The sequence below is a fragment of the Physeter macrocephalus genome, chromosome 16 (assembly GCF_002837175.3).
Source record: "Physeter macrocephalus isolate SW-GA chromosome 16, ASM283717v5, whole genome shotgun sequence".
NCBI classification, from domain to species: domain Eukaryota; kingdom Metazoa; phylum Chordata; class Mammalia; order Artiodactyla; family Physeteridae; genus Physeter; species Physeter macrocephalus.
The window spans coordinates 81,154,408-81,169,947 of NC_041229.1; the positions used below are offsets into that span (position 1 = coordinate 81,154,408).

General features: G+C 36.7%; 1 protein-coding gene across 3 annotated transcripts in view; it reads left to right on the plus strand.

Moving 5' to 3' along the window:
* Positions 1 to 15,540, plus strand: part of METTL15 (methyltransferase 15, mitochondrial 12S rRNA N4-cytidine) — a 478,750-nt gene that overhangs the window by 398,008 nt on the left and 65,202 nt on the right. Inside the window, exons 7-8 of one of the 3 annotated variants that reach the window (XR_008619590.1) lie at positions 3,962 to 4,088; positions 6,609 to 6,765. The gene's annotated coding sequence lies outside the window, so the exon portion shown is untranslated. Of the gene's footprint in view, positions 1 to 3,961; positions 4,089 to 6,608; positions 6,766 to 15,540 lie in introns of those variants that run through there. The other 2 variants (XR_003683604.2, XR_003683605.2) reach the window with 2 other exon arrangements.

The following is a 15,540-nucleotide window of genomic DNA, read 5'->3' on the forward strand; positions in this document are numbered from 1 at the left end:
AAAAAAAAAAAAGAGTCATGTACCACAATGTTCATTGCAGCACTATTTACAAGAGCCAGGACATGGGAACAACCTAAGTGTCCATCGACAGATGAATGGATAAAGAAGATGTGGCACATATGTACAATGGTATATTACTCAGCCATAAAACGAAATGAAATTGAGTTATTTGTAGTGAGGTGGTTGGACCTAGAGTCTGTCATACAGAGTGAAGTAAGTCAGAAAGATAAAAACGAATACTGTATGCTAATGCATATATATGGAATGTTAAAAAAAAATGGTTCTGAAGAACCTACAGGCATGACAGGAATAAAGTCTCAGACGTAGAGAGTGGACTTAAGGACACGGGGAGTGGGAAGGGTAAGCTGGGACAAAGTGAGAGAGTGGCATTGACATATATACACTACCAAATATAAAATGGATAGCTAGTGGGAAGCAGCCGCATAGCACAGGGAGATCAGCTCGGTGCTTTGTGACCACCTAGAGGTGTGGGATTGGAAGGGTAGGAGGGAAATGCAAGAGGGAGAGGATATGGGGATATAAGTATAAGTATAGCTGGTTTACTTTTTTATACAGCAGAAACTAACACAACATTGTAAAGCAATCCTACTCCAATAAAGATGTTAAAATAGAAAGCTATGGAAATGAAGGAAATTATATCTCTGACATACACATTCAAAAAACAGAAACTTAATGTTAGATGCACTCTTGCTATGACCAGGCATTTTGATAAATGCTTTATATTCTTGATCTCATTTAATTTAATCCACATTGAGACCTATATTTTAGCACATAAGTATTGAGCCATTCATTCGTCTATTTATTTAATTCAACACACTTTCTAAAATCTTCACTATTGGCTGGATGCTAGGAATACAAAGATGGATATAATATAGTGTTTGCCCTCAAGGGGCTTAAAACCAAGTAAAATAAATAAATTTGGGAATAGATAAGTGGAATCTAATACCTACAGTTTTAGAGACCACTTTCCATTTCAGACATGAGTGCAACTCTATGCAAACTCTTTGAAAGTAGGTACTCTTGTAAAGTATAAGGGCAATACTGTTATTTAGAGTGAAGTCTGGAATCAGTGTATTAGAGTGTATTACACTCTACATGGGCAGTGTGTTTGACTTTACCACCAAACAGAACCAATAGGATATTGTATGATTTATTTTTTATAATTGGCTCACATGATTATGGAGGCTGGCAAGTCCAATAAATGAAGTGTGGGCAGGGCAGACTTGAGGACCAAAGAAGACCCAAGGCTGCAGCTTAAGTCTGAAGGCCCTCTGCTACAGAATTCCCTTTTGTTTAGGTGTGGTCAGTCTTTGGTTTTATTTAGGTCTTCAACTGATTGGATGAGGCCAGCCATGTTACAGAGGGCAATCTGACCACCATAAAATCTCCCATTTTAAATGTTAATCTCATTCAAACACAGCATCACAGAAATATCCAGAATAATGTCTGATCACATATCTTGGCACCATGGCCCAGCCAAGTTGACACATATCATTAACCATCTCAGGCAGCAGAAGGAGCCTCAGGATCCAACAAGATCAGTAAAACCTGGGCCCTGGGAACTAAAGAGCCCCTTTTCTCCTCACCATAAGGTGGAGATCAGAACCAGCTGTAAATACTCCAACTAAGCAGGGTAAGCATAAGATCATGTAATCAGGAGAGAAAGCTCTTGACTACTGCACTGAATTTTAAGTTTTGCTTGCTTGCATCACCATCCTTACCGTCCCTCATTAGGATATTCTGCTGTTCTGCCAGCCATTATCTCTTGTTGACCAATGTCCAGATCTGTGCCTGGCAAAGAATAATACACTATTGTGAAGGCCTACTAGACTATATTTAAATCAAGTACCATATCTATGATATTAATTCATCTATTTATTTATTCTTTTATTCATTCATTTAACAAAGCTTTATTGAGAAAGTACTAAATGCCCAGAACTTTGCTAGATCTGGAGATACAGCATCAAATAAGATGGATTAGTCATGGTCTTTAAGGAGTGTACTGCCCCTGAGGCAAGTTGGATACTAAATTAACAGCTGCTCAAATATTTAGTTTATTATAATTATGATGAATAGCATGAAGGAAAAAAGCACAAGGTACAATGAGAGGATATAACAATGATGAGTAAAAGTAGCAGACACTGAGAGTAATCACCAAACCTATTTCCTTGTATCCCAGTCTAGCCCATAACACCCTCCTTTATATAATACTCCATGTTCTTTTGCTTATGACTTGAAACACATAAACATGGTGACTCTTGAAGCTATGTGTTAAAAGTGACAGAACCACACATTGAAAGCAGCTGGGGTTTCTAAATTCCCACATAGAAGGCTACCCACCAAATACCAGAATTGTATTTTTACATGTAAGAAATGAATTTAAATTGGGTTTTGTCACAATATACAAATGTTTGTATTTGTTTATTCTGAATCTAGAATTATTGTACAGAAACTAATTCTGCAGTATGATTCCACATAAACTTGAAATGTGGTGCCATTTATAATAAATATTTAAAATAGGTGATATTGACCTTTCAGTAATGTGTTAGGCAGTCAGGAAACTCTGACTCTATGTTAGGCAGTCAGGAAACCTTTTTTTGAGTTTCAAAAAATGGAGGCCCATGTTATAAATTTGAACAAATATTTGGTAAACATATTGCCTGTGATAACCTGAAGGCATAACTTGGGCCTATTGAGCCTGTTGTTTCAGTTCTCAGTTGGGAGTGACTTTGTACCCCTGGGACATTTGGCAATGTCTAGAGACATTTTATTGTAACTGGAAATGAAGGTGATGCTACAGACTTGTAGTTGGTAGAGGCCAGGAATGATCCTAAACATCTCATAATGTGTAGGATATACCCTTTCAGTACATAATTATCTGATCTAAAATGTCAGCAATGCTGTGGTTTAGAAACTCTGTTCTAGGGGATGTCATTGGAAAGACTCAGAATAATCATGTAAATTGGCTTTTACTTCCTCCTTTCATCAAGAAAAATAAAGATAAATCCTGAAATAACTGGACAGTTGTCAGACAATAAGGGAATATTGATAATCTCAAATTTAGGTCATCTAAAAAATTCTGCTTCAAAACCCCAGCTGTAATACATGAGATCTAAAGAGGTTTTGAGTGGCAGTGTCTGATTTATACACTACTCTGGAGTGAAGATCAGATTTAACAGTGTGTGGCCTTCCCACCCAAATTTTTAATTTCATCTGGTCTCAAGATATGTACTATTAAGTTGAGATATATTGCCCTGGGAGCTCAGAAACAAAGACCCAAATCAGCCTTGAGAATTTGTTCTAGGAAAGAAGTTTGGACATAGTTATTTGAACATAGAACTGATTGGAAACTAGATTAGAACCTACCAAGTATATATTTGAGGGAAAGGTATCATGAAGGAAATTATCTTTGGTAAAGCAGATAGTATTACATTAATGAGTAGTTACTTATAAGGAGTTCAAGAAATTGTCTTTGCAGAAATAGCATTTAAAGTGAGTCTTCAAGGATAAAATGGAACAATCAGCAAGTTGAAGGAATAGAGCATTGTGTACTCCATGATGCTAGGAACTGAATGAGAGTCAGGCTAATTGATGTATAATAAGCTAAAGGGGATATGATGATAGATGAGACTACTATGTATGGACAAGAACATAAAGGGCTTCAAAATTTATGGTGAGAATTTTGGTACCTTGTATCTTTCTAGAAAACTTCCCATTTCATCTAGCTTATCTAATTTTTTGACATAGAATTGTTCATAGAATTTTCTTATAATTTAAAATTTGGGGTTTTTTAAAAGCAGTTTGTATGTTATTCCACTGCCTTCTGCCCGTCATAGCTTCTGATGAGGAGTTAGCTGTTAATCTTATTAAAACTCCCCAGTACATGATGAGTCACTTTTCTCTTACTATTTTCAAGATTCTTTCTTTGTCTTTGACACAGACACACACAGAGGAAGGATCATGTGAAAACAACATGGAGAAGATGGTCATCTACAAGCCAAGGAGAGAGGTTCAGAAAAAATAAACCATGTTGACACCTTGATCTTGGACTCCTAGCCTCCAGAACAGTGAGAAAATAAATTTCTGTTTAAGCCACCTAGTCTGTAGCATTTGCTACAGCAGCCCAAGCAAACTAGCAAATTAATACAAGCCCTAATGCAAGCTTCATGCAATTTAATTCTCTTTTCTGCATCATAATTTTCTTGTCTGTTAGATCAAGTGATCAAAACTAAATATGTATGTTATTGTTTAAAGAACAGCAAAGAAAATCAAAACCCTGTTCTTATTTATTTGATCTACTTATTTTAGGAAGTGTCTGCTCTTTACACCTAAGCAGATGCAGACTTTATAAAATACAATCCTTTTCTCCTCTCTTTTAAAAAATAAATATAAATTTTTTGAGGAGATATTTTCATTTGGTTGAATGATGTTTAACTTTACTTTGCAAATAATCATTCACCTAGAATATTGCTGATGGTCACTTGATTTATTTTACTACTGTGATGGAAAACAAATTTGGTTAGTTAGTTTATACTTGTACTGATTTGAGTCGTAATGTTTTGGTTATAGTTTTTCTGATAAGACACATTGGGAAAAGAAAGTAGGACAAGGGATAGAGTCCCACCCAACTCTGTTACTAAATGACTGTGTTACCTGGGGTTAGCTAACTGGAGTTTTTGAGTTTATTAACTGCTTTGTAATATGACATTAATCTCACAGTTGCCTTGCCTGGTTATTCATTCATAATTCAATAAACAAATAAGCATTGAGTACCTCTTGCTTGCCTGGCACTGTACTAGAGGCTGGTGACTAATCGGAGAGCTAAACCAGTCTGTGTCCTTGGGCAGCTTATACTTTAGTGGAAAGATAGACATTTGTCAAAGAAATGCACAAATACATGTAAAGTTGCAACTTTGCTAACTCCTACAAGGAGAGAAGCATGATGCTTTAAAAGCTTATCATGAGGGTGAGGTCAGTAGGCAGGGAGAAGGGGATTTGACCTAATCAATGTGTTTGAAGGTCTCCCTGAGGAAGTTATAATTGAACTGAGATCTGATGAAGGGAGTCGGTGCTCACTAGGTCATTGCAAGGAGAAAAAGGCAATGGATATGAGATGTCGTACTATTTTTTTTTTTTACTATCATTACTGTTATTTAATAGAGACCTACTCAGCTTTTTTCATCTAGTCAGTAAAGTTATAATGCATCTTATGATAATTCCCCATCTGGAATAAATCTTTCCAAACATGAAGTTGATTTACCCTAAAAAATTCAGACTTTTAAAGTAATTGCCAACTGTCACATTCATGAGAAGAACTAGTAAAAAACCTCTGAATATGAATCATGGCCCTTTTACATTTTCCTTAATCTCATTGCTATTTCCCATTCTCTACCTATATTAAAAAATAACTTTTATATCTGCTGTATTTCTGATGTTAAACCTGAATTAATGGAATTCTTTCTGTATCTTATCTAATGCATTGGAAAGAGAGTTAATTTTCTTCATCTTAATCCTACTCAGTTTAAAGCTCTTGTAATAAAGTACTTTATTTTTGAAGGCTTCTGACCAGTAAACCGCATACTTCAAAAAAGAACCATCTAAACCCAATAGGCACTGTCCAACAACAAACCAGCCAATTCCCTAATACCAGGCAATTATATAACGACTATCCAAACATAATAAAACACGATTTTCCCCTTAAGGGAGGACTTTAAAAGATATTCACCTATTTCTGCTCCTTTCATATAACATTGCTGCTTTCCTAAGTCAGCACTATGGGTTAAGCTCTTTTAACTGAAAAAAATTGAACCCAGATGTGAATTGGGGAAGGGGGGCCAATTTTGCTCTTGGTCTTTGCAGTGCTAAAGGGCAATTTTTTTCAAAAATTTACAGTACCTGGCAACTTTGGGCCAGGCTATAAAGTTCAAGCTCATAAATGTTCATTAGCAATTCTCTGATCATTACTTTGACATCAATTTTCCAAACGGACCCAAAACTTAAATTGTCTCATTATTTCTTCCTTCTGTAAAGTACTTATGGTATGTGTGTTTGCACTACATAGATACTAAAAATCTAGATTTCAGGTCATTCTAAACTGGCTTAACCTAGCACTTTTTAAAATAGAGAAGAAATTCAGACTTTTCATTGATGAGCAATTCCAAGGCAGAGATGATTTGATGGGTCTTTTGATCTGCCTAATTTTGAAAGGTATGAATAAAAATGCCCCTGCAGAGAAACAGAATGGAATGGATAAAGCAAATGTTTGACATGTTAGCATAGCTGGAATGAGGTAGAATCCTTACCTCAGATCTAGTGGCTTAAATTTAGCAATTACTAGGGTCTAACTTCTGGGTTCATAACGCTGGAGTGTTTGGAAAAGATGGAGACATAGGTGAAAGTCTACTTTCATTGAAGAGAGAGAGATTTTAAGATCAATAAACAGCACTTAGTTGAAACCACTAATGAGCTACACAACATGTCTCAGAAATCACAAGTTTATTTTGCTTTTGTGAGAAGTTGGAATAACTTGTGTTTGAGGTTGTCAACATGCTAGACTGCAATCTTGTGGTGGCCTCTGCTTTTTCTAGTGCCTGAGAAGTGTAAAGTTCCAAGACAAGGGAAGAAGCCCTGTCATCTGAAGCATGCAGTTCATCAGCTTCATGGTAGAAAACAACTTCAGAGATATCATCTTAAAGCACCAGAATGTAACTTTATGAAAATCAATTTCTTGACATTCTTCCACAATTCCAACACTCCCACATTTTAAAGAAAAATATATCCTCTTGTGAAGCTGGCACTTTGAAAGTGTGGAACACAGAACTTCACCCTGGTCCCTTCCCTTTTTTCTCTTTGGTGAATTAATGAATATACTTGAGAAGAATTTTTGTGTGTGTGGTGGGAAGTAACAGGGTAGGGAGAGAGAAAATAAAATGGAATAAAGAAAATTTGCTTTTATTCGTCTGTTTGGTATTAAGTTAAGACTTGAGTAATTTGGGGGAGTTCTTTCATTTCTCTGACTCAGATTTCTCTTCAAATTGCCATAATTCTTAGTTCTATACTTGGAACAATATGACTGCCCTCTGGTGGACAAAATGTCATTTTAAAGTTTTTGTGTATATGGACTGAACACCATAAGTATGGAGAAAATAAGACCAATATTTCAAATGTCTTCGTGGAGCTTCTGAAATCCCTAGAAAATTAGTTCCTCATGTTCTGGTGTGGTGACAGCTAGGAAAATAGTTCGATAAAATAAAGGGATAAAAGGCAAGTGGGGGTGGTGCTCCAGATCCTATTTGCTACCAAAATAGTGTCTTGGAACTGTACATAATTTGGATCCTTAACAGGGAACTCAAATGTCTACGGGAAGGCTAATAACCCTACTTCTTGGCCATCAATGCAAAGATCTGAAATGCTCTCATTAAGAATGAGACACTAATGAAACAACCTGGGTACAAGCAAAGCCTCTAAAGATCTATAACTGTTGGCATTTAGTGGTTAGAAAGCAAGAAAGCAAGAAAGAAAGAAAGAAAGAAGGAAAGAGAGAGAGAGAAAGGAAGGAAGGGAGGGAGGAAGGAGAGAGAAAAAGAAAGAATGAGAGGAGGATGAAATAAAGATCACATGGGCTGTGTAACTCATTCACATGCCAAACTAATGCAAAGGACTAAGTCAATGCAGGTCTTTAGGGCTCATAAAGCATGTTTTCTCATTGCTTATTCAGATACACTTTACCTTCTCTGTTGGAGGATGACATGTTAAAGGCTGAAGACAGACTCTCTGGTTCTTCTTTTGACTCTCCCTCAATTTTTGACTTAATACAAAGGACAGCAATCTGATTTAAGATTCACTAAACTGATAAAGCCCAAGGATTATGGGCAGTGGTACACTAGTAAATGTTTAACAACTGTTTCTCCAGAAAAGAAAGCCCAGCTTTGTAACATTTGCCAACTTCCGTGGTGTAAACAATCTCATCATGGTTGATTTCAAGCTACCAACACAATATCACTGAACATGTAATTGAGAAGAGACACAAACAATTGACTTTCACAAACTGGTATTAGGCAGCTCCAACCCACCACTACATAGAGGACTTTTAATTAATTTTCCTGTAACTTTGACACTTTGAGCCATGAAGCTATATTATTTTTGTAATAAGAAAAGAAAAACTCAAATAAAAGTTATTGGAAAAGTTGACCTCTACTGAAGAAATTATTTATAATAAAAGTGTCTTTCATATTGACACATGTTCCATATGATACATCTCACAGTCTTTAATACTCTCTAAAGTGTTTCCAAATTCACTATGTCACTGGCATCTTGTAAAAAACCTGTAAAGTCTGCATATTACCCCTTGACAAAGGAAGAATATGAAAATCAAGGAAGTTGCATCAATATATAGAACTGGTCCTAGAATTCTAGTTTTCTAGCTGTTAATCCAGTGATTTTTCTGTTTTACATGGATATTAAAAAGATAATTTACAAGTGAAATTGGTGAATTCTAACTGAATTCACAGTTTTCATTCAACAATAATGTTTACGCTATTCATTACTTTGAACAGAAAGGGTTAGCTACAGCTATCTCTTCAAGACACTTCTGACTTCACAAAGCAATGTAAGCCTGGATAATGCTATGCTATCAGTGCTAGGGTCCAAAATAATTACAAAAATCACTACCCCTCCCTAGCCTCCGTAGACCTGGAAAATAAGAGTAGAGTCTGATTATATTTCCCATCCCATCTTTCCCTTTGTCTCATTCTTTTATTATTTCAACCAATGTTAATAGAGTCCTTGATAACTCATTTCTGCCAATGATCCTTACATCCCTGGGCTTAAGAAACTCAAATGTCTAGTTTGAGTATCTCCAAGGCTACCTCAAAGCACTGAGCCATGTGAAAATCAGTAGCTTAGAACAGTGGAAAGAGAGCAGACCTGGGAATCAAGAACATCTTCTGTTTATTATTATTATTGAAGTATAGTTGATTTACAATGCTGTGTTAGTTTCAGGGGTTAAGCAAATGATTCAGTTACCTATATCTATATCTATACTTTTTCAGATTTTTCCATTATAGGTTATTACAAGATATTGAATATAGTCCCCTGTGCTATACAGTAGGACCTTATTGTTTATTTATTTTTGTATATAGTAGTGTGTATCTGTTAATCCCAAGCTCTTAATTTATCCCTTCCCCGCCTTTTCCCTTTGGTAACCATAAGTTTGTTTTCTATGTCTGTGAGTCTGTTTCTGTTTTATAAATAACTTCATTTGTATATTTTTAAAAATTCCACAAATAAGTGATATCATATATTTTCTTCCTCTGTCTGATTTACTTTACTTAGTATGATAATCTCTAGGCTCATCCATATTGCTGCAAATGGCATTATTTTATTCTTTTTATGGCTGAGTAATATTTCATTGTATATATACCCCACATCTTCTTTAACCATTCATCTGTTGATAGACACCTAGGTTGCTTCCATATATTGGCTATTGTAAATAGTGCTACTATGAACATTGGGGTGCATGTATCTTTTTGAATTAGAGTTTTCTCCAGATGTATGCCCATGAGTGGGATTGCTGGATGATATGGTAATTCTATTTTTAGTTTTTTAAAGAACCTCCTTGCTTGTCTCTATAGTGGCTGTACCAATTTAAAATCCCACCAACAGTGTAGGAGGGTTCCCTTTTCTCCACATCCTCTCCAGCATTTATTATTTGTAAACTTTTTTATCATGGCCATTCTGACTGGTGTGAGGTGATTCCTCATTGTAGTTTTGATTTGCATTTCTCTAATAATTAGCAATGTTGAGTGTCTTTTCATGTACCTGTTGGCGATCTGTATGTCTTCTTTGGAGAAATGTCCCTTTAGGTCTTCTGCCCATGTTTTGGTTGGGTTGTTTGTTTTTTGATATTGAGCTATATGAACTGTTTGTAAAAATATCTTCATTTAAATACTGCTACAGATACTTACTTGTGATTTTCAGCAAGTCACACAATTTCTCTGAACTTCTGTTTCCTCCTCTGAAAATAGCAATGCCTACCTCAGAGGAAAGTTGAGAACACTAAATACAATGGTATTGATTAAGTGCTTTTCAAAATGCCTGGCATATTGTAAACACTTGAAAAATAGTAACAGTAGCAGTTATTGTTCTTATTTTTAGTAGTAATTATTACTATATAATATATATTATTATTTTATAATATAATATATTATTGTATTATAGAATATATTATTATATCTAATAATAATGTAGTAACTATTATTATTAAAATGCTTAGCTGAATATCTGGCGTTTCATTATAGGTACTCAATTAAGATTAGTTACTGCATAAGAAGATGATGAAATAGCAAATAGCAAAAGACAATGATGCATATCTCTTTAAACCCTAAACACAATTTCCTAACAGGAGCAACTTAACTACTTTAATATTTCATCTCTATATATTAACATTCATTTACTCATTTCCATGGCTATTTTTATCTCCCTTTTACATATGACGAAAATCTCTGGTTAGGCGAATGCAACACTGCCTGCATGGAGGAGATGATTGATTTAAAAACACTGATTTCCTGTTCTTTAAATCCATGACAAATATATTACTGGACATTTTCTGTCTGTCTATCATCTACATCTGTCTATCTATCATCTATCTATCTATCTGTCTATCTATCTACCTATCTATCTATCATCTATCTATCTATCTATCTATCTATCATCTATCTATCTAATCTATCCATATATCTATCGGCTAAAACCATCTTCATGCGACTATACTCTCAGGGACTTATATTGTTGAATAACTGATTAAGTGAAACTAACTGATTAAAAGCCTTGATTCTAGAGATTACTTTTTGCTCCCTGCTTTAATGAGATCAGCAACCAATCTTAATCAGGAAGTATTTTTTAAAAAATAAATACCAAGAAAACCAAACAATGGAGCACTTCTATTCCATAACTATATCTGGAATTATAGGTTTTCCCTGTATTTGCAAATTTTGGCTGATTCAGTCATTTCTGTGCCTTTTAAAAAATGTGTATTTTTTCTAATTATGGAATGAATTCAAATTTATTATAGAGAGCTTGAAGATTTCAGAAAAGCACAGCAGGGTAGTACAAGTCACTCATAGTTCTATAACCCAGAGTAAACAACCATCCACATTTTTTTGATTCACCTGTACAGGTTGTCTGAGTATATGTGGGTGTCTGCAGGTATACATATGTTTAAAAATAAAATTTATATTCATTGCCTTGTAACAGCTTTTGTTTTAACCTAATAATGCATGACGATAATTTCTTCATGTTATTCAATAGTCTTCTGTGACCTCGGTTTTAATAATGGTTTGCCTGTGTGTTGTGGGAAGAAACCATGACTTACTCCACTAATTGTCTAGTGTAGGACATATAGTTTCCAATTTTAGATATTTGAAATGCTGAGATTCATATCCTTGTTTTTGATTATAAGCTAGTACTTAGTTTTAATTGATGACTTAGAGGTAGATGTACTCAGGACTACCCCAATCTCCCGATGTCCTCTCAGGCACAATATTTAGATTTTCCAACTATGCTACTGCTGAATTTGGTGATCTTAAAAGGTTCCCTGGGGCTTCCCTGGTGGCTCAGTGGTTGAGAATCTGCCTGCTAATGCAGAGGACATGGGTTCGAGCCTTGGTCTGGGAGGATCCCACATGCCGCAGAACAACTAGGCCTGTGAGCCACAACTACTGAGCCTGCGCATCTGGAGCCTGTGCTCCGCAGCGAGAGGCCGCGATAGTGAGAGGCCCACACACCGTGATGAAGAGTGGCCCTCGCTTGCCACACTAGAGAAAGCCCTCGCACAGAAACGAAGACCCAACACAGCAAAAATAAATAAATTAATTAATAAACTCCTACCCCCAACATCTTCTTTAAACAAAAAAAAAAGTTTAAAAGGTTCCTTGGTACTTCCTTTCCTAAAGGGTCGACAGCAAAAAAGGTGAAACTTTGAGAGATGGCTCCTTTCTTGTACCCAGGGGTATATTATAAGGAGAAGCAAGAAACACCAAAGAAGCGTGCTTGCTTTATTCTTTGGTGATGGTTTTTCTCTCAGCATTCTTGGAGAAATCCATTCCTTTTCCTGTCTAAGTGACAGGGTTTCCTGTAGGAAACAGAACTGCTCATGCAGATGAGAAGGCTGTAGTCAAAGCAGCCATAGCAGGTGCCGCTCGCACAAAGCGGGTGGTAAGAACATACGTGAACTCAGTGTTAGAAAGAGCCGCAGCAGTGAGTCAGAAGACTTTAATGAATCCAGATTCACTTGGCTCTCGCACAAGAGCCAACTGTGCAATACGGCAGCCCTAGAGGCAGGACTAAAATCCTTAAATAGTCATTCCTGGATTATCAACTCTTCAGGGATTGGTGGTCAAAACTAAGCATATATTAATATGTTTATAATTAATTTTACTTAGCACAACTTCTCAGATATATTTGTTTGTTTAGTAATTTAATACTTGCATCATACAATGTGTCATAGTAAGCACGCAACTCGTATTCAAAGTAATTCATTTCTTTAAAGAGTATAGAATATATAACCAGATATAAAAGAAAATATTTCAATATATTAAATTATACATTATATGAGTGTGTGTGTGAATGTATGTAAGTCGATAAAAACACATGTGCATAGGCATTTAACTGAATTTTCCAGTACCCAAACAAATAAGAGAAACAATTAGTGTATTAGTCTGAGTCCAATGAAGAGAGAAAGAAAGCACAGAGTAATTTTACCAGAGAAAGTTTAATATAAAGAATGATTAATTCTACCTAGAGGTTGGAGTAAAAAGGCATTGGGTAGTAAGAAAAATAGAGAGCAACTAAAGAATATAGGAATAGCATATATAAGGAGCAGACACTACCTTCTGGGCTGAGATAGAGCACTTAAGGAAGATACCTCCTTCTTTACCCCAGGGCTGAGATCCAGTCCTTGTGGAGAGGGCTGGTGTGGCTCTGTGGATGGTCAATGTGCTGCTAGCCATATGTCCTTTGGAAGTTGCCAGAAAATCTGTTCTCTAGAGTGCCCAGGAAAGATATACATGGGAACATATCTCACCAGCCACAGCTTGAGAGGGATACAGAGGGAAGCTTCTGGCCAGTGGGTCCTTCTGGCTGTCACACACTGGAGAAGTTGTACATGCTGAAGTGTCTGGTGATGAGAAGCTGACCAATATAAAAAAGGACATTATATAGTTAGTGGCAAGAGTCTTGCTACAGTTGCTGGACACTAAGGAAGCCATGCGCCCTTCTTCAGGAGCCTGCTGAGAACCTGAAAGAACCTGAGAACATGAAAGCAAAACCTTCCCCCTGCAATGTCCCTCCAGTGCCCTCTATTGACAAAGCTTAATAATGTGCCAGTTGGCAAAGGAAACATGTTTAAAGGGCCCGTATCCATTTTTGCATAGCAGGCAATGAAGGGTGAATTTAGAGCTGAGAGGCAACCAATTGATAAACGGAAGAATCAGTTATCATAAACACTTTGTCCACACAGTAAAATCAGGCCAATTACCAAATTCTGAGACATTTTCTCAAGCATCTTCATACAAACCCCTTAAAGGAGATATTCTATGAAGTAATAATATGATTTAAATGACAATGTCCTTAACAAAACCCATGTTGAACTATATATATATATATATTTCTTACAGTATCTTTCTCAATATGTTCACACCAATTTATCCACAGTGGAATTATTCAACTCAAGTCTTATTCGTATAATGTTTTAACTAAAGAATCTTAGCTACTGTCTGAGGTAGAAATATATAAGTCTGGTTGAATTTTACCAACCATGTGATCAACAGGCCTGGTGTCTGTGTCAACAAGGATTGTGCCTTCACAGTTATTTGTATTTCCAGTAACAAAGAATAGAGCACCATGATGGAACACAGAACAGGAGAAGCAAAAGGGCAAAACCATAAAAGGAAATTTAGCCACCATGGTTAAAAACTTTTGGAAAAAGCTTTTGTGTCCCTCAGTTCTGAGAAGTCAGAGTCTACCAATATACAAAGGACATTACAAAGTATGTGGCAAGAGTCTTGTTATTGTGCTTTAATACAGAGTTGGCAAACTTTATGTTGTCAAATAGAAAATACTTTAGCCTTGCGGGCCATACTGCCTTGTTACAACTACTCAACTCTGCTGTTGTAGCTCAAAAGCAGCCATAGACAATAGTAAACAAGTAAACAAGTTAGTTTACTATAGGTTGTTACCCTGCTTTTTGGGTAAGAGATACTATACAACCGTGTTAGTCTTCTGGGGTTTTCATGTTATACCTTGCCAATGCAGAAACATGCCCGTTCTTTCATTGATCTTGAACAGAGGTCAGCAAAATTCTTTTAGGAAAGGGTTAGGTACTAAATATCTTATAGTTTGTAAGCCGTATATTGGTCCCTGTCACTTTTCTTTCTTTTCCTCTTCCTTCTCCAACTTTTTCTTCTCAATAAATCCCTAAACATGTAAAAATCCTTCTCAGCTTGCAGGCCCTACGAAACAGACCATGGGGCTTCCCTGGTGGCACAGTGGTTGAGAGTCCACCTGCCGATGCAGGGGACGCAGGTTCATGCCCCGGTCCAGGAAGATCCCACGTGCCGCGGAGCAGCTAGGCCCGTGAGCCATGGCTGCTGGGCCTGCGCGTCCGGAGCCTGTGCTCCGCAATGGGAGAGGCCACAACAGTGAGAGACCCGCGTACCGCCAACAACAACAACAACAACAACAACAAAAAAAAAAACAGACCATGGACTGTGGTTTTCTTACTCCTGATCGAGAAGAATTGTCTCAAAAGTTTTTCTTTTAAATATTAGAGATTTTGATGGCACATTTAAAGGGAATAAGTTGCATCTGCAGTTTTTTGGTTGTTCCTCAGCATGCTGTGGCTATTTGAGCATAATTTGTTTTTTAAAAAAATAATTAATTAATTCATTTATTTATTTATTTTTTGTCTCTGTTGGGTCTTTGCTGCTGCCCGCAGGCTTTCTCTAGTTGCAGCGAGTGGGGGGCTATCCTTCCTTCCAGTAAGTGGGCTTCTCATTGCAGTGACTTCTCTTGTTGCAGAGCATGGGCTCTAGGCATGCGGCTTCAGTAGTTGCAGCACATGAGCTCAGTAATCGTGGCTTGTGGGCTCTAGAGCACAGGCTCAGTAGTTGTGGCGCACGAGCTTAGTTGCTCCGTAGCATGTGAGATCTTCTCGGACCATGGAGCAAACCCATGTCCCCTGCATTGGCAGGTGGATTCTTAACCACTGTGCCACCAAGGAAGTCCCTAAACATAATTGTTTTTTGCCTTGACCTTACTCTTTTATATATTCATAATTCAAGGTTCTCTCATGCTCCAATAAATACCTAATCTTTCCTGGGTCGCAGTTTGACATTACACAATATCTTTTAATCTTTTATTCCTTGCAAATTGTATGCCATTCTATAATTATTTGCCTGGCCCACTTAATTTAACATTTTATTGTAGATGTTGCCTTAAAGATATTTATCTCTGTTGAAGCAA